At 34.6% G+C, this 19,477-nt stretch overlaps 2 protein-coding genes across 23 annotated transcripts in view; both read left to right on the top strand.

The window, feature by feature from the left end:
* The first annotated feature begins 7,432 nt into the window (after positions 1-7,432).
* ZNF652 (zinc finger protein 652) overlaps positions 7,433-19,477 on the top strand; it is a 37,344-nt gene continuing 25,299 nt past the window's right edge. For 5 of the 22 annotated variants that reach the window (XM_026710742.2, XM_087917398.1, XM_087917400.1 and 2 more), the window contains exons 1-3: positions 7,853-8,089; positions 13,719-13,867; positions 15,896-15,923. The gene's annotated coding sequence lies outside the window, so the exon portion shown is untranslated. Of the gene's footprint in view, positions 7,567-7,852; positions 8,090-13,718; positions 13,868-15,895; positions 15,924-16,526; positions 16,599-19,477 lie in introns of those variants that run through there. The other 17 variants (XM_026710740.2, XM_087917394.1, XM_087917393.1 and 14 more) reach the window with 7 other exon arrangements.
* PHOSPHO1 (phosphoethanolamine/phosphocholine phosphatase 1) overlaps positions 7,853-19,477 on the top strand; it is a 76,524-nt gene continuing 64,899 nt past the window's right edge. Inside the window, exon 1 of the mRNA XM_087917413.1 lies at positions 7,853-8,089. The gene's annotated coding sequence lies outside the window, so the exon portion shown is untranslated. The remainder of the gene's footprint in view (positions 8,090-19,477) is intronic.

Here is a 19,477-nt window from a genome sequence, read left to right as displayed (position 1 = left end):
TTGCAATCTTATCAGTGGAATACATGAAAGATTCACTGCGTGCTAAGAGGTCATGGAAAGGAAAGACTTTACTTTTCAGGTATAGCTTTAGACATACTAGGGAGTATGCTAACAAGGATAAGTGGATGATGGAGATAATAAGAGACCAAAAAACAAGCAATGTATCAGATGAAGCAATAAGTCACATTTTGGGAAATTTGCCTTCAGGATCCAGATCAACCAAAAGGAAGAAAAGGCTTCATGGAGCATTTCTAGACACAATCTTCATTAATATATTACTGAATATTGCAGTCAATGGGCTGCATTATCAGCATATACTGTAGGCAATGTCTTGCACTAGAGATTCACTAGATTTCAAGTATTTTAGTATTTAGCATTTATTTGATTTGTCAATCGCTTACAAGATACAGGTATAAGAAATATAGTTTTGAATACATGAGATAGATACTTATAAGAAAAATAAACAATAGGACAGGGATGGTAGGCACAATTGGTGTGCTTATGCATTCCCCCTACAGGCCTCTTAGGAAGGGGGTGAGGTCAATAATAGACAGCTTAAGGTTAAAGTTTTGCGGGTTCGGGGAAGAAACCACACAGTCAGGTAGAGTATTCCAAACGTGAAAGTGAGGGAAAGACTTCCTATAATAATTCTGTTTTCAACAGCAGGGAACCAGTAAAATGCTTCTGATTCCAAGACAACAGAATAGTATGAACCAATGCCTTGTTGACTCTCTGACTTAGAAGATATCTGTATTCCTTTCAAGCGATATCTAAACTGGCCAAATTAGTTTGTAAGGTGAGAATCTTCAAGGTACAAATGACCCTAGTTGATTTTTTTATAGTGCTGGGAAGGAGTTCATGTAGCTTTGCCAGCTATCTGCTGTCCGTAGCTGCAGGAGTTTCATAACTATTAAGAGTCTTCCCAACTATTATGAAAAGGGGCTGGCGAACTTCCGGTTTTGAAGGGTTTCGGCGACAGACAGAAATCTGTGGTCCTGCGTGGTTTCTGTCTGGGCTCGCCGCTGGAGTGCCCTGAGCCGGCTGGTTTCGGGGCTAAGTCACCCCGTAGAGGTGGTGAAGAGGGGGGAGACTGCCAACAGGGTCAAGGAGAGTCACATCTCCTCAGCTGGCCTTTCCCGAAGGCGGTTGCAGCAGTGGTCAGAAATGGCCACCTCAAAGAAGAACTCAACCAGAAGAGAATGTGCAGGAGGAAGATAAGAAGTGAAAGTTTTGGTTGACCGGGTTAAATTGTAAAAGTAACAACTAAGGTACCCTGGAATTTAAACTTACAAAAAATAACATCGCACCCAAAGAAGAGTCGGAAGCAGCGAAGGAAAGTGAAAAGGGAAAGGTTTGGCTTTTTTTTCTTCTCTCTCCTTCCCTATACTGACAACTAAGAGACTTAAATAAGAAATCGGAAAAATCTGCTTTGACATCAATAGGCAATTAAGCTAAAAATAAAACAAAATGCCAAAGGGATAATAAAGATTTCTGGACATTAAAAAATGTATTTTTCATAAGCAGGAAGGGAGAGAAAAAGAATAAGGGCAGGATCTGGAAGAGGGAGGAGACTGCCTGGAATTAAAAAGAATCTAAAGTAAAACAAGACATCTAAAAGATACATTTTAACTGAAACTTTGCAACTAAATAGTAACCCCAAGAAGAGAAAGTGAAAAAAAAAGCAAAAAAGAAACAGTTTGCGTGTATTTGGATTATTTGGTGATCTTTGGATTCTTGGTTATTATATTTGAATGACTAAAATCAATCGGGTGGTTGTTTAAAAATTTATACAATGGCACCACTTCTGGATGAATTGAAAATGGAACTTAAAAAGTACAAAGAAGATGCACAAGAAGGGAAGGGTTCTTTTGGCTTCGTTTTTTCAATTCTTAGAAATGGAGATTTGGAACTATGAGAAACAACAAGAAACGACTGCAAAACAAGAAGACTGGGACAAAGAAGAAGCCATCTTTAATGAACAAGCAATTTTATGTGGGGAAGAAAAAGGAAAGGGGGGGAAAGAGAATGGAGAATTTCAGACTTAATAAAACAACCAAAGAAAAGAAAAATAATTTAAAAAATAAGTATAATATTGGAAAGCAACAGAAGAGGGGAATACAGAAGAGAGAAATAGAGGTAGAGAGACAAGAAGGTAAAAAGGGGAGAGAAGAAGAGAGGGAAGAAGGAAAGGAAAAGAAGTTACAAAGGACCAGAGCAAGATATAGAGAAACAGGGCCTATTTAGAGATAATGGGTGAAAATTTAACTGAAAAAGGGATTCTGTAAAGGTACATAAGACTGTATTGTTATATTAGTAATAGAAATAAACAACGTATGATTAAAATGAGGGATAAAATAGTGTAATTTAGTGAAATATTTGTGAATAAAATAAGTGAAAAAATAAATGAGAAAATTGAATTAGGAAGGAACAGGAACATTTTAATTAGTTAATGTTTTATAAAATATAAGAGGGGGGGAATTAACTATGGAAAGTTTATAATTGTTCCCATAGAAGTATGATATTTAATTGAAAAGTAATGTTAAAGATGTTAAGACTTTAATAAATATTAATATTAATGATAGAACTGAATTAGAATGGAATGTTTTAATTATATACATTTATACATTTTTTTCTTAAGAGTACAGTACGTATTTTAAGAATATACCAAGCAGAATCCGAATGGAAGTTATGTATAATATTGAATGTTACAACTTTAGGGAAAAGATATAAAGGCGTCATACTCCAATCAGCAACTACAGGAGAAATTTTGTTTAATGAGAAAAGATAATAGATAATTGAAACAGGACAGACAAAAAAATATAAATACAATGATTTGAATTGAGATGAGATAATTAAAATAAAATTGAGAAAATTAAAAGAGGGGAGAAGCTATGCAGAAAATGTAAAATGGTAATAAGATATGGAATAGAATATAAAAATGAGCATGAACCTGAATTTGTGTCTGTACGAAGAAATGTAACCCGAGATTATGCTGCTTTCAAAAAAGATGTTTTATTTGTATTTTTTTTTCTTTGTGAAAACTCAAATAAAATTTACAAAAACTAAAAAGGGGCTGGCAAGTATAAGGTAGGTAATAACTGTAAGTTCTGAAGTCTAATGGATGCCATTCTAATTTTAACTTCATTTTGTTTAAAAATATCTTTCCACAGCATGTTCAACTGAAGTTCTCTAATATATGGACTTACCAGAAGATACTATTCGGGTCACTGAAAGATGGACAATAGAAGTGGGGAAGATACAGAGAAGGCTTATGTAGGACCATGAGTCAAATTTCTAATAATAAGGATTAGACAGGTCATATGATGCCTCTTGATGGTCAGTTTAGTTGAATATATTGCATAGAGTATTTGCCATGTAAAAATAACAAATTCCTTCCATTCTTACAAGAGATGGTGTGGAAGTCAAATAAAACTGTTCATGAGGTTAAATATAATGAAAAATGAGTATTAATTTGAGATGGGAAAGTGGGCTTTATCATTCTGATAGCTTACGATATAGAAAGAATAGAACAGAACAGAACCACAGAACAGAACAGAACAGAACAGAACAGAACAGAATAGAATAGAATAGAATAGAATAGCTTTATCGGCCAAGTGTGATTGGACATACAAGGAATTTGTCTTGGTGTAAATATTCTCAGTATACATAAAAGAAAAGATACATTTGTTAAGAATCAAGAATTAAGAATAGTATGAATAAGTAATCTGACATAATGCATAACAAATCGTTATGTTTCTGAAAGTAAAGGAGAATAAATAATAGTTCTGTTTACAAAATGCATTAAGACTGGAGGTGCATCAAAACTAAGTTCTCAGGGCCAAAGCACAAATGCCTAATAACCATCCAGAATAACAAACAGGTTAGCGGCAAAATGCAAGACCACTCATCTGCTGCATTGCTTGTTTAAAATACATTTTATTAGGAGGTGAGGAGCTGGGTGGGTATATAATCGCCAAAGTACGATTGGGGATGTCAAGAGAAGCACAAAAGTTAATGCAGTAGAAATTGATTCCTTAAAAAGTGTAATAAAATAAAGTCAAGAAAAATTAGAAATGAATGAACAGATTGACAATAAAGAGTGGCCAATAGAAAAATGTACAATTAAAGTTGTTCAGTTGTATAAAAAGAATGGCAATTGGACTTATCAATAAGCACTATTTTGAGCCCAGTTGGATGGAACCTGAGATTCTAAGCAAAGATGAAATTGAATACAAACTGGAATCCTGGCTCAGAAGATTAAGCAATGCTGGAAGATGCCAGTTATATCAGCAAGAGTTATCCATCCATCCAGTTACCATCTCCTGGGCAATTAGACAGCGATCTATAACATACCTAGCATCTACACTATATTACCCTTGAGTAAAATATGATAAGACCAATGGAAATACACACAGGAATCACAATGTCAGCCTTTTCCTGTATATCATAAAATTGGGAAAAAAGTAATTATATAATTATCTGTACAGTAATGGGAGCAAAGATGGTTTGGAAGGACAGAAATATATAGATGAGTGAAAAATATTAGAGTAAACTAGATATAGCTAGTTTCATCTTTTTTTATCTTCTAAAGATAAAGGATGATCTCCTTTTAACCAAATTTATTATTCTACAATCTTTTAGTTTTTTTATTGTCTTGTTTTCAAGTTTTAAATATTATGTAAACTACCCAGACTTAAATAAATTTAATAAATAATAGAGTTTTGTCTTGGAGATGAACTTTGGGGCATTTGAATTGTTTCTAAATTCTATCAACAATTATAACTGATGTATTTGGGCTAGCCAGTACTAAAAGTTATGCATGTCCAGTGAGAATTGTGCAATATACCTCCATTTAAATGATAGAATCCAAAGAAGGAAGCAAAATGCTTTTATTGATTTTAGACCAACCATTTAGATAGCCTTCATTACAAAATTAATATTTATTGTTGCAATAATATATCACAGGCTTCCCTGAAGTTGAGTGCCTTCTAAATGTATATACAATGATTGTCAGAATTATTCGCCACATAGAAATCCCATTGAGGTTGAAGGCAACAATATCAAACACAAAATATTGAAGATAAACATCACACATTACACAATTTTTGTCCTTCACTGAGCTGGGTAACCTATGTTTGTTATGGTATTGTTACCTGGAATTTTAGTCTTTATTGTTAGCATTTTAATCAGTATTTTAGCATGGCACCTGTGCTTAATTTTGAACTTTAGGAAATCTCTAAACTGGGTGTGTCAAACTCCCAGCAGCGTCACATGACATATTGAAAAAAAATTTCTCCTTTGCTAAACCGGGTATGGACGTGGCCAGCATGTGACGCATCCAGCCCACAGGCCATGAGTTTGACAGCCCTGCTCTAAACCATCTGTGATCTATTGGATCATCATTTCAAAGGTATTTTCTTACCAAATTCCTCAATGTCTCAACCAAAGCAGAGCTGCTAATGTAGGGCCTTCACAGGAAAAGTTGAAATTCAAGGAAATATTCAGAGATATATCTGCTTTGAAATTAGCCCATGTTGAACTGTATAGCACTATCTCCAGGAGTTGACCCACAGCAGACATTTTGTGGTATTTTGTATTATGTCATAAAATGTTTTATAACATTTGCCAAATTCTAATTTCATATGACTCAGGATACCAGATTTTGAATTCTGTAAGTTAAGCCATTTAAGGTACCTCACTTCAAAAACTGTTGCTCTCTGATGATTTGTTTCACTGTTAAAGTTTACAGACACAAGAGTTTTACTGTAGTAATATGTAGGGGTGGGATTCAAATTTTAACAACCGGTTCTGTGGGCGTGGCTTAGTTGGTGGGTGTGGCTCGGTGGTCATGTGACTGGATGGACATGGCTTAATGGTCATGTTATTGGCTGGGTGTGACAGTCAATATTACTCACATCAAGGCACGCATCTCCTCGCCTGGCCTCTCGTGACTGTGGGAATGCTGCAACAGTGTGAAAGTGTGTAAGTGTGAAAAATGGTCATGTCACTTTTTTCAGTGCCACTGTAACTTTGAATGGTCACTCTATACAAGCAAAGTACCAGCAAAGGAGGGGGGAAAAAAACTCCAGAGACGTTCCAGAGACAGGAAGTCTAGTCCTGCCAAGAATGTAATAAGGGTTAATGGGGAGGCAGTTTCTGTAAGGAACACCAGAATGTTTCCTTCCTGCCTTCCTTACAGGATTAGGCCAGTAATTTCTTCTAACAACCGGTTCTCCAAACTGCTTAGGATGTTAACAACTGGTTCTAGCGAATAAGTGCAAACTGGTAGAATCCCACCCCTGGTAATATGATAAAGTGTATTTTTCCTTTTGGCAAAAGCCATTTCCTTTGATGTGTGAAAACCACCTCTTTCAGGAACTCACAATTAAACATTTTGAAATCCTTAATTGCTGTTAAAGAAATGGGAGGAGGAAGATGCAACATGTTTTTATGGTTTCTATCTTTTCTCACATCTAATCAATCTCTTTTATTGTTTCATTTGTAGCTTGCTTGATGCAAGACTACTGTATATTGAATTTCTGCATTTTTTTGTAGTTTATATGAAGATTTCACCAGTTTTAATAAAATTATTGGTTTTGTCTAAGGCATTTGTAGTTCGGGTAGGTAAGTTGTGTGTGAAAAAGCCACTTTACAAAGGAACTGAGTATTTCTTTCAAATTCAAGAACTAGATTGACGTCACTCTAGTACTTGAGTTTCTTAGGCAACAGTATGTTCCAGCAAATAACCTAAAAATGTCATTGTAGTTGCTGAATTATTTGTTCAAGTTAGTCTTGTATTATTTTGTACAATTCCTCTATAGATCAATCCACATGTGGTTTTATGAAGCTTTTATGAAATTTAGAGACCACTCATCTCACTCTCGGCAACTTTCCCAAGTCTATTCCCACTGCAACCTTTACAATGTTTTCATTCTGTTGCCACTATATAGTATATACAGAAATGTGCTATTAGCTTCTGATTTACCTTTCTGATGAGCTCAGCATTAACACATTAAAAGATCATCAGTCTTCTTTTTCTGGGCCAACCTATTAGTTTTTAATTCTTTTCCCCAACTTTAACAAGTAAGTTTTGTTTTGCTTATTTCACATTAAAAACTTTTAACAAGGATGCCTACTAAAATATTCAAGACAAAATTGTTTTATTCGATGGATAATGTGAACCAATTTTAACAAGCCCTTTGGGATGTATCAGATGTTATTTGAAAAAATGGGCTTTCTTCAGCACATATATTCAGAAGCTTCTTGCAGCAGAGAGAGATGGTGGGGGATATTTTATGCTGTTTCTCCCCCTCACCCACCCACCTACCCGCCTTTTTTTTGTCTTCGGCTCTCACCTGAGGCAAAGAGCATGACCCCGCGAACGCGAAGACATTGATTTTTACCACGCACGCGCTGGCCAACCAATGTTTCCATTGTAACGTGAGCGCGTTCATTCGCCCGGGACGAGACTGGGGGGTGGGGGTGGGGGCGAGAGAAGCCGTTGCCACAGCGGGCAAAATAAAGAGATGACGATGGACCAGCTAAGCTCTTTAACTGGCGCTCACGGTAGGGACTCGCGCTTATGCCCGGACAAGAAACAGGCCGGGCGGGGGAAAGCAGAAATCGCTGGGGAAAAAAAAAAGGAAAGCTGAGTAAAGCCGCGCGCTCTCACGCGAGAGCTTGTACGCAGGCGCATTCGTTGTCTTCCTACGGACTAGCCAGAGAGCGACGCTTAAGGAAAAAACGAGGAGGTGGGGGGGTAAGGGCGGACGTAATCGTGAGGTTGACTGACTGACTGTCTTGGTTGGCTGCGGCGAGGGCCACGTAGCGCTGCGGCGGCGGCGGCGGCGGCAGGGAGGGCGGGCGATCGAAGGATAGGCAGAACCACGGCGGAGGTAGCTGCAGAGGGGCCAAGGCCTGGTCCTAAAAACAGGCGGCGGCGGGGGCTTTAACCAGGGGAGGGCAGGAAGGAAGGAGGGCCCTGACCGCCCTCTCCTTCCCCCTCCCCTCCCCCGCCTCAGCATGGATCGCGGCGGCGGCGGCGGCGATGGAGAGGTGGAGGCGACAACAGCGGACGATCCCGGCCTGGGTGAGTTCGTGCAAGGCAAGAGGCCCAGTTGGCAGAAGGATCAGGGCAAGTTTCCCTTGATGAGCCTCCGAACCTCGTTCTTTCTATTAGTTGTTATCCCTCACTTTTCCAGGAAGTGCAGTGATAACAGATTTCCAGCACAATAAAAGTATGTTTCGTCAAATGTAAATCTGACCATGTTCAAAGTAAGAGATAATGGATATGCTTTGGATAAAGTTAGCAAGATTTAGCCCAGAGGACATAGCTTTCAGGTAGGCATATTTATCTTGAAACTTGCATTTGGAGCAATATTTCTTAAAGCCATAATTCACTTGGCAGAAGTGGAGATCATAGAGCTAAAGGAAATGATTATGAGCTTGGATACTTTAAAGACTTTAAAGTAGGGTGAAGTTTATTTGAAACACAAAATTTTGAAAAAGCTGAGATAGAAATTGGCTTGAGAAGAAAAAATATTTACTTTGCACATTAAAAATGATTGGACTTCACCATCTGAAATGTTTAGCTTTGAAATATCTCAGGATTAGAAAGTAGAATCTTCTGTATTTTGCATCCTTACATTAACAGTTCTTTTTTGTTTTCTGAATTCCACCAGGAAGCAAAGTGATTCCTTATAAACAAGAAATGCTATACAATATTTTTTCTGAGATGTATGGTTTTCCCTTTCCAATCTATAAAGAGTGCATTCATATATATCTACTAAAAAGTACTCTCTACTGGATATATATTTGATAAAAGATTTGCTGTAGTTCAAGTAATGTAAATAAATAGAAATCTGGAGTTATCTCTCATGCTCTTCCCTAATTGTGAAATACATTGAAGTTATCCAAATAGATTAATAAATAAAATATCAATATATGCTATGCATGGTTATAAAATAATTGACAGCATGTGGTTTTCATAAAGCATGGCTGTGTGTTAGGCTTTTGTATAATACATTAATATGAAGTTTGAGCTAAGACATTCTACATAAGAATACATCTTATTCTTCAAGTGCCAATCCTTTGCTGTATGTTGAACAACAGTATATTCTGATAAATGTTGAAAATGATATTGTGAGAGAAATTGAGGTTTTGTTTTGTTTTTTGGAAAACCAATATTTGTGACTGAATTAAATAAATATCTGTTTGCCTTGATGTTCTGCCTGACAAATAGTATAACTTCTTTCAAGTGACTTGATCTTTGGGGAATCATTGAAGAGTAGAAAGAGTACTACTTCCAAGAAACATGTGCAATTTGGAAACAGACCTGCGCTATTTCTACAAAGATGGGTTTTGCAATAGTTTTTCTACCTTTAAGATGGAGATGGACATGAGATTTCCCAGAGCAAGCATAAAATGGAGAGAGATGAAATATGTGGTAATGGGAAAGATACTGTATTTAGAACACTTGAGAATATTGTACATTGCTGGCATTAGATGTTGATGGTGGCTGGAGGATAGAGAAAACAAGGTAGTAGCTGGTATAGAGGTGCTCAACAATCTGAAAACCAACTCATCTTGAGTTATTCTGTTTTCCCTATTATCTTTATGCCTGATAAATAGCTACTTGGGTAATAATTTGCCAGTGTTATATTAGTTCAGATTTTGTTTCAGTGTACAACAACTGTATGGAACAAGATAGTTTACAGATACATAATTTACATCCTTTAGAAAAACGTTTCCACTTTATGTTGAGATATGTTTATCTTTCTGCTAGATGCAGTTCAAGGTGCTGGTTGTCATCTTTAAAACCTTTCAGGGCTTTGGACCCGAATATAACTGGGATTGTCTAGTTCTTATTATATCTGCCCATCCAATAACTCATCACTTCCTCTAAAATTGCATTCACATTCTGTTGATTTTACAGAGATTATTAAAAACTACACAATACAGAAGCCTGATGATGGCAGATGAGATTCTGCCGAAACGTTGCTACAACTTTAAAAGCACAACTACAATGATGTGAGAAAATACCCGAACAAAGCTGAATACCAGAGATAGATAGATAGATAGATAGATAGATAGATAGATAGATAGATAGATAGATAGATAGATAGATAGATAGATATATCCATCCTATTTGCAAATGAGGGAATATATGCCACACAGAGTTGATAACAATTGGAATAGCATATAAGCCTAAATAAAATAATAAATTGGTAGGTGAATAAGTAAATAAATTCAGATCAGTGTGTTTATGAATAACATCACTTTTGAAAAGAGATAGATGTCTGTCTAAGTCATATTTGTATTCTATAACATTAACCAATGGTACCAATAGTACCAATGGAATTGCTATGCTGATAATCTATATATTATATCCTGGAGAAATAAAGGATTTAAAGGAAGACATTGGGGTACTTGTATCATGATTTGCATTATATGGTTAGAGAAGGCAAAGTTATTTTCTACTACCAGTAGGCTTAACAGTAATTCTAAAATATGGATATTAGCCAGATGCACTGCAGTTTTGAGATACTACAATCAGTGGGAGTGTGTACTTCCCAGCAAACTGTTTCAGATAAGAAACTGCAATGATTACAGTTGCTGTAATAATCTCTGTTCATTTGGAGACACATTAGTTCTTTCAACTTAACATAATGAAATGTTTTCTGCAGTGGTGGCATGAGGTTGAAGGATGCTTTAACAGATTTAAAATTAATCTAAATTTGGGAGACACATTTTTATTCTGCGTTCTAGATAATAATTTATTTAAATATTATTTATTTTTATTGCTTTAATACAATATGCTGGATTGCCTGTGATATGAGTTAATGACAGGACAGTTTCCGGATAGTTATTGAACCTATGCCTCACTTCAAATTAAATTCCAAAAGGTGTTTTGGAGTGCAAATGAAGCACCTGCTTTCTGTGGTTGCCATGTGAACCTGGCAAAAAGCCCAGCTGTTTTAAAAGTTGTAGACATGTTTATGTTCCTGCATCCTCCAAGGCACTTTTTAAATAATTGAATCAGAAATGCTAAATACAGCCCTAATAATGAAAAGCCTTCTTACATTGCATTATTATGAATGTAAACATTATTTAGATATATCCATAGAGTAACATATTGTTTGATATGCAGGCCTGGAATTATTGGGGACAAGATTCTGTACCATTTTCTTCCTGTGAAGGTTTTAGGTGGTGCTGGTTTTAATGTTATAATCATTATGGGTTTTTTAAAAATAAAATGTTACTTAAAATCTATTTTACCATTGTTTTTGTATTTTATTACAATTTCTGTTTAATATAAAAAACACAAGTTAAGAGAGAGAATACAGTGAATCCAAGTTTTATTTGCTTGCACTCTTACCAATGTTACCATCTTCCCAAATTACACCAACTGAGTAATGAAATAGATTCATTTGTTAGTGAATGCTGACTTCTTACATTAACAAGGACTATGGCATGCCATATGAAATCAGTATATGCTACATTATTTATTCTTTCTGTGTATATACTGCATCCTGCATAAAGGGTAGTAATTAAAGTCCCTCATAAATGCTACTTCTCAATATACAGTTACATCTACCAATATTTCACTGATTTCAATTCTGAATTGTGTCATGTCCCTCAAGTATTTGGGTTAAGAAACTAAATCAGCCCTTATTGGTAGATCTGCCTCATTTTGTCCTTGTTAATTGAAAATGGGATGTTTTTTTTATACTCAGGAGTATGTTACATTATTGTTATTATTTGGGGTCTTGTTGTGCTTCCTTTGTCAGTGCTTCCTTTGTACAGTATATTAAGTTGAGCGATTTTTTGTTTCTTGTGGCTTTGATCGTCATTGTGCCATCAGAGTCACTGTTGTAAAGCTGACAGCTATTTGAAATGTTTAAGTAAATAATTTTTAAAACACTTACAGTTCTAATGTACAGGTACATTATATTACTTCCTCTTCAACCATAGCTCCAGTTCAGCTAATCTTTTTAACAGAGAAAACAATAAGTAACAATGATGCCTTTAATACCCTCAAAGCAACAGCATCTGCCTGTCTCAGGTCCTTGGGAAGGACGACTACAAATGCCAAATCCAGTCTAAATATCTGGCTGACTATGTAACCAACCATAAAATAATAACATAACACAGTCATCAAAATGATTAAATGGGACATCTGTAAAAATTATCATGTGCCAGTAATGAAAAATGGATAGAGATAGAATTGAAAAGTTATTGAAAATGAGGAGATTAAATACTGTGGTATTCCAAAATCTTCATTCATAACACACCAAATTTAACTCTGGTTGAAAAGAAAATAATTGATGTAGTAGTACCAACAGATAGTAAAATACAAAACAAAGATTTGGAGAAAATCACAAAGTATCAAGATCTAAAATCAAAGTGGAAAGATTATGGTGTACATAGGCCCTGGTGGTTATTGGCATATTGGTGCCATACCAAAAAATCTTGGATGACGCTTAGAGAATCTATGCATTGACAAAATTTTCACCTGTCGATTACATACAAAAGGCACACTATTTGGATCCACACTATACTATGCTGATATATTACAACATCATAAATTCTTGAGAAAAACTCACTGCACAAAGGCCAATACTAGCTAAAGAACTGGAGTTGTGATAATAATAATTATTCAGCATTGACAAAAATCACAATCAATTGATTTCAAAAGTCAGCTTTATTTGGAACAGTATACATCCTGTCACCATACTTTAACATGATCAAACAACACCTTATTCTATAATTCTGGCAATGACTTGATAGGTGGATAAAAAAGCCCGATCCATTCTAAACATCTGGCTAACTGTGCAATGAACCTTCAACCTTGTGATTCAAGCTTCATATGGATAGTTTAAATGCAGCTTTCATGGGCATTGTACATTTATTATATTTCCAGTAATGAAAATTGCTTTGTGATAAAAATTGAATTACATGCTTTGGTAAAGTAATTTTTTTATCCTTTGTATCACTCATTTTCTCCTTCCCCAGCCTTGTTCATTTCACATTTTCTGCACATGCATGTGGAAATGTGCAAGATTCTGTGTTTGTTCATTTTCACCTTCCCATGAATGTACCTAAATTATCAAATATGTATTTTCTATGTGCTAAAGAAATTTGAAAATATATATCTAATGTTTCTGTCCCATTGTAAATGACACAATAAAATAATGTATTTGCTAAAATTGACATTCTTTTGAATACATATTATTCTGGAAAGTATGATCCAGAAAATGTCATCCTATATTCTAGGAGATTCTTTTCTAACGGGCAACTTTTATCTTTATTGCATGTCATGCAATGATCAGAACTCAAAAAAGTTCAAATCTCAGGTTATGATATGTACATTTCTTATAATCAAACTGATCGATATTTCATTGTGGTATTGTTTAATTTTTTTCCCCTAAATGATATCTTTCCATGTAACTTTGGATGGAGGAAAATCTAATAAGTTCCATGGCCTTTGGTATCCCATTAAAATGATCTTATATGGGCCTAGTTTTTATAAATGTAATTTGCTTTTCTGGTTAGTGAATACTCAGGTATAATGGTGGTAACTGGCAATTCCCAATAAGAATGAAACTGATGAAGTGATGCCTCCTGGTGGTCAGTATTTTTCAGAAGAGTAGATATCTTAGTATTTTAAATTATATGGTTATATCTGTTTCATTGATTATGTTGGTGTCCATTTTTAGCAGTCACACAGACCGTTTTTCTCCAGAGGATCTGTCCCCAACTTGGACCTTCAACACTTCCATTGATTCACCTAGTGCAACAATACTGTCCATCCACCTTGCTGGTTGGTCATCCATCCCTTCCTTCTGATTATGCCACACACAAATATGTAGGTTTGGATAATTTTCCTATAAATAAATGAACAATTTGACTCATTGTTAATTGGGTTATCTTTATTTAGTTTTAGATCTTATATGGAAAACATATTTTAGATCATATTTATGCAGAATATTGAAAATTCAATTCAGAACTTTTAAGAACCATTTTGTATTTAAAATGCATGGAACCAACAGATATTCTTTTCATGTATTATGTTAACTATGGCTTTTTAGTTGGGGGAGGGGAGGGAGGGAAAGAGAAAGAAAATCTGGAAATCTTGATCAACAACTCAGTGGTTTGTGTGGTTGTGTGTATGTATGCATATATAGGTTGTCCTGAACCCTAGGTACAGATGCTTTACAGTCCATAAAGTACTTCCAGCCACCACAAAATATCACACACACACACCCCACTCCGGTCTTGCGCCTACATTTGGGCAACTTGACAGCTGGCTAGTCTTTATGACTGTTTGCAGTATGCTGTGGTCACCTGACCATAATTTGCAACTCATGGTGATTTGCTTCACAATCCCAGCAAAACATTTCCAGAGGTTCTAGTCAAATGGATGCTTCGATTTATGACCACAGCAACTTAGCATCAGATTTCTGGTTCTAATTCTGGTCATAAGTAAGAACTACTTATGTGTCTATATACTAAACAATATACTTATATTGATAATTGAATTAGGAAAAATTTACAATTCACAAACCAAAATGAGGCTGCTAAAATGAAACATGTTAAAGAAATAAATAAAATTAATACACATACAGTGCAGGGGAAAATCTTTCTGTCTGCCTTAGCTCTTAGGAATGTTCCCTATCGCCATCCCTTTGGTGGTTTGTGCACGTTAGACATAGTATTCAACTTTAGCTCTTAAGCAATTTCTTCAACAGTGTTTTTAAGGCTCAAATAAGGCTTTGAGTTATTTCTTATGTGACACATGTTTGATTTATTTTACAGCATGCTAGCCATTCGGTTAAGTAATACTATTTTTAAAAATCAGGAGAAAGGTGACTAATGATACAACAAAAAATTCTCATTGACACTACAGTATATTGAAGAAACCAGACCTAGAGCTTAGTATGAATCAGTTATGTGTCCAATAATGGCTAGCAACTTCTGCAAAATAACAACCTGCAAGGCTAAAACTTACCAGAAAATATCCTATGGAAATTTATCTCAAATAAAAAGTTCAAATTATTTATTCAGGGTTGTTCTTATAATGGAGAATGTGCATAGCCATGATCTTTTTCTCATTCAGAGATTATCTAATCTGATAACATTGTGCTGAAGGAAAAATAATTCAGATGCTGTAAAATATGCATAATGTTGCACAGATTTTGTAGCCCTTTCTTGATTTTCTTAATTCTATATTATTAATTATTTTAATCCTTTGGATGGATTATGGATACTCATAAATTGTAGCCCTGAGGTGATATCTCTTGTGTGATTTGCTATTTGATTTTGTGTGTGTGTGTGTGTGTGTGTGTGTGTGTGTGTGTGTGTGTGTAAAAATATCTGAAGATAGAAGCAGAAAATAAGCAAGCAGACGTGCATCCAGTGATCACATAAAGCAAATAGTTGCTGCTGGGGAAGTTTACTCTTGTTTATGAAGAAAAATCCCATTTGTTACACAGAAATCTTCATTGCAATAAAGCAGGAGTTTGGTTTGAGACCCACAATGTTCTAAGAAGTATATTCATGCTATTTTTAAGAAAAATATTGTGTTGACTAAATAATGCTCTATTTTTTTTTACATTCCTGCTTTTCATGTGGAAAGATAACTGGACACAGAAATAGATTTAGTAATAATATTATGTTTTTAACAAATTATATAATTGTGTTCAATAGAATTGCTTCGTTAGGAATGTTGTATAAGATTACTGACATTTACCAGATGGTTTACATTTGTACCACAGGTTTTTGTACAAATTGAATACTTTTATAAAAGATTGCAGATACAGATCAAAAACTAAAGAAAATTGACTTGCTAAAAATTTTCTTAATTCTAAAATTACTCTTTATTTACTATTTTCAGTTAACTTACAGTAACCACATGATTCCAGGTAACTATATCTTTTTACATAAGAAGATAATAGTGTGTGCATTCTTTATCACGGTCATAAAAGTAGTTCTCAACTTACAACTGCAATTGGGACTGGGTTTTTGGTCATATGTCTTGTCTTTACAGTTATAAATTGAGGCACATGACAGGACCTGATTTTATGACATTTTTTGCTGTGATTCTTAAAGTTAATAATCATGATTATTAAGTAAATTTATGTTCATAAATGCAAACCCATTCTTACAAATGAATGTTTAGTGCTGGAAACTGGCAAAAAATATTTCAAATCATGGTCACAAAACTGCAGGATACTGCAACTGATCAGAAAGGTGAATTGGTCATCAAGCACTTGAAATGCAGGACTAGCATGACATTTTACAACAGCTAAAGTGCTTTATGAGTTATAAAACAACCATTCCAGGGCTGCTATAATTTCAAATGGTTGTTAAGCAACCAGTCGTAAGTTGAGGACTACATTAAATTATTAGCTTTTCTTTTGTGAGCACATAAGACATATTTTACTATATTTTAAAATTAATGACATTTTGTTTGCTTATTTAGGCTATCAATATTTTTGACAGATTTCTGGTTTTATTTACAATAGGTTATTTCACACTATGTTCTGCAGAATGCTAGGGTTCTATGAAAGACTAATGAGGGGGAAAATACAACGAAGGTAATTTTTCTAACATATAACTGACAGAATGGAGCTTGTTCTTCATAAAAATACTCTCACTGTGGTTGCCATTTTGAGGATTGGAATTCTGGGATTTAAAAAAAACCTGATTTGTAAGAAAATTACTTCTTTCACAAATTAGGATATTGCCCTAACAAAATATAATTGATTATACTGTTCCATCAGAAAAAAATATTGAATCAAGGCAATGAAAACAATTATTAAGTGGTTACACTTATTTTTACTTAGAAATAAGTACACTTAATTTATTTTTCCCAAGCTACATAATACATACATTCATAATAATATATATCAAGTCAAAAGCTATGTATGTTTGCTTGGACTGAGAGATGCAACTGGCTGAGTGGGATGAAGTGAACATGAATTAAAAAATAGTTAACTGGCATACTGCAGGCATAATTTATGTACTGTACTGCAGTAGCTTTGATATGCCTCACAGATATAACTTTCAGGAGAAAGTGTTATGGATGCTGGCTAGGACATCTCAAAAGAAAAATAATGTAAATCTTAACAAAATTTAAAAACAGGTTAAACTTTATTAATGTGCAGAGAATTGGATTGCAATTTAAAGAAATAAAATTGATAGAACTAAGCATAGTTTAAAGATTGCTAGAGATAAAATAGAGAACTTCATTAATCTGAATAAGTCCATTTATATCTGTCAAAATGCAAATGTGAAATTCATAACTCAAAAGTAAAATAGTTTATAATTAGGAATTTGATTTTATTTGTATTCAACTGTATATCACACTTTTCCTTAAGTATCTAAATATAGTTTGCATATCACTTTATCCTTCAATTTCCCACTCCACAAGAACAATTCTGTGAGGTAGAAAGGGCTCAGGGAAAGTGACTGGCTTAAAGGTACTCAATAAACATGATTGAATTTAAGTCCTCCAATTCCTAATCTCTCAGTGTACACTGTACTTTGTATATAGTGACATCTTAACATCTTTAATTGTATTCTGTGTTAAGAAGCAAATAGAGCATCTATAATTTGAATCCAAGCAAATTTGCTTCTAACATATGTTAAGCAATACAGTCTCTGTATTTACACATTATATGTCAACGTCCTGCAAAACTCATACATTTTCCTGAAAATCTCTACCCTCGCACTTACATAATCATTGATACTTAGCAGAAAAATATTTAAATATATTTTAAATTATTTAAATTATGTTTTATAATAACATCTTGGACCTATGATTCTAAAAATACTATATTAACATTTTATAACATATAGCAGGCAACTTTCCACAGGATTCAGTAATAGGGGTTTCAGAGGCTGAAAAAGGATTAGGAGACATCAAGATTCCCAATTCAGGGATAACAATTTTAAGTGATGTAATAGTTGTCCTTCTCAGGAATACTGTGATTGAAAACCAATTTCTGTGCGAACTCATTGAACATGGCTTGTGTATAGTGTTAACATATGGTAAAGAACTACTTTGAATTTTATTGCATGAATTATATTTGTAGAAATTTGCAGGCATCATGCCAGTTGCTTTCTTTATTCTTAGCTAGATTCTTATTTAACCTTGTCCTTATCCTCAAGAGTTTATTACCCATTAGTAATCATGCCTTTCAATTAAAATGTTGATGTACTCCTCCTCTAAGTCCTTGAAATTTACTTCCCCTGTTCTCCTGGCCAAATTGTTTATTTCTGCAATGATTTTCTTGTGCTGTTCAACTGAAATGGTTCGTACCATTTTTGGACTTGTCATGTACAACATCAGGCCTAAAGTTCTTCCAAAAAACATTTGGAACCTGTCTGAGTCATCCTTTTGACTTTTATTCAATGGATTAAAATATTTTTAAACGTAAACTAACTTATTTTAGGTTTCTTGACTCTTCTCTGAAGATTTGGATGTCTTGGGAGGAAAATTAGTTCTATCTCCCTCCTGTTAATAGCAATTATGAGTTATTCCTCTTCTTCTAAATAATTTAGCAGAGCTACCTTATGCAAACTCTTTTTAGATTAAAAAATTGTTTTAAAAATAATCAAATAATGCCAGAATATATTTTAAAGCAAAAAATAGCATATATGATTTGTTGCAAATAAATAAGTTTTTGATTAAAAATATACTCTGTATGACAATTACATTGCAACTGCTAAGAGCCTTTGAAAATCTTATGTTAGAATCTTCTTAGTCTTCTTTCTAAAGGTCTAATATTCATGTTAGGTTTAAAATATAGTACTATATCTTTGGCATTGGGTTGAAGACTTCACATTACAGTCAACATTAGCAAACAACAGCGAAAATTACTTAAGCTATTCCTAGATGTTATTATATGCTTGCTGCATTTTTTTTTCTTCCATTCAGTTGTGTCTGATTCTTGGAGACCACCTGGACAAATCCCTGCTATTTTCCTTTCAAAGTTTTTCAGAAGTGGTTTATTATAGCCTCCTTTCTAGGGCAAAGAGTACATGAGCAGCCCAAAGTCACCTAGCCTAAGGCAAGACTAGAATTCATGGTTTCCAGCCTGATGCCTTATCCATTACGTCAGACTGGTCCTATATGTATATACAAGTATCTAAAGTTGCTGGGGAAAGCCCATTTAAAGTGTAGAAAAGTGAAGGTTGCCTATATTCCTGCATGACCATACTGTGCTCAGAAGTTCTGATTGGAAGCAAATAATAGTATATAGGGAGGAAAATTTACCTTCAGTCCCAAGATATTCTTACTGTCATTATTTAGTTAGGCAACTCAAAGAACAAGAACAACAAAGAAAATCAGTTCACAACTGAAGTAAGATTGGCCATACCATAATACAAGTAGTCCTCAACTTATTGACCACAGTTACGCTCAAAATTTCTGTTGCTAAGTGATACAGTTGTTTAATGAATTTTGCCCCGT

Source organism: Pseudonaja textilis, chromosome Z (assembly GCF_049901715.1).
Source record: "Pseudonaja textilis isolate UNSWEBS1 chromosome Z, rPseTex1.2, whole genome shotgun sequence".
In the NCBI taxonomy this organism is placed as follows: domain Eukaryota; kingdom Metazoa; phylum Chordata; class Lepidosauria; order Squamata; family Elapidae; genus Pseudonaja; species Pseudonaja textilis.
The sequence above is the reverse complement of the archived record's forward strand: the minus strand, read 5'-3'. Positions and strand labels throughout refer to the sequence as shown.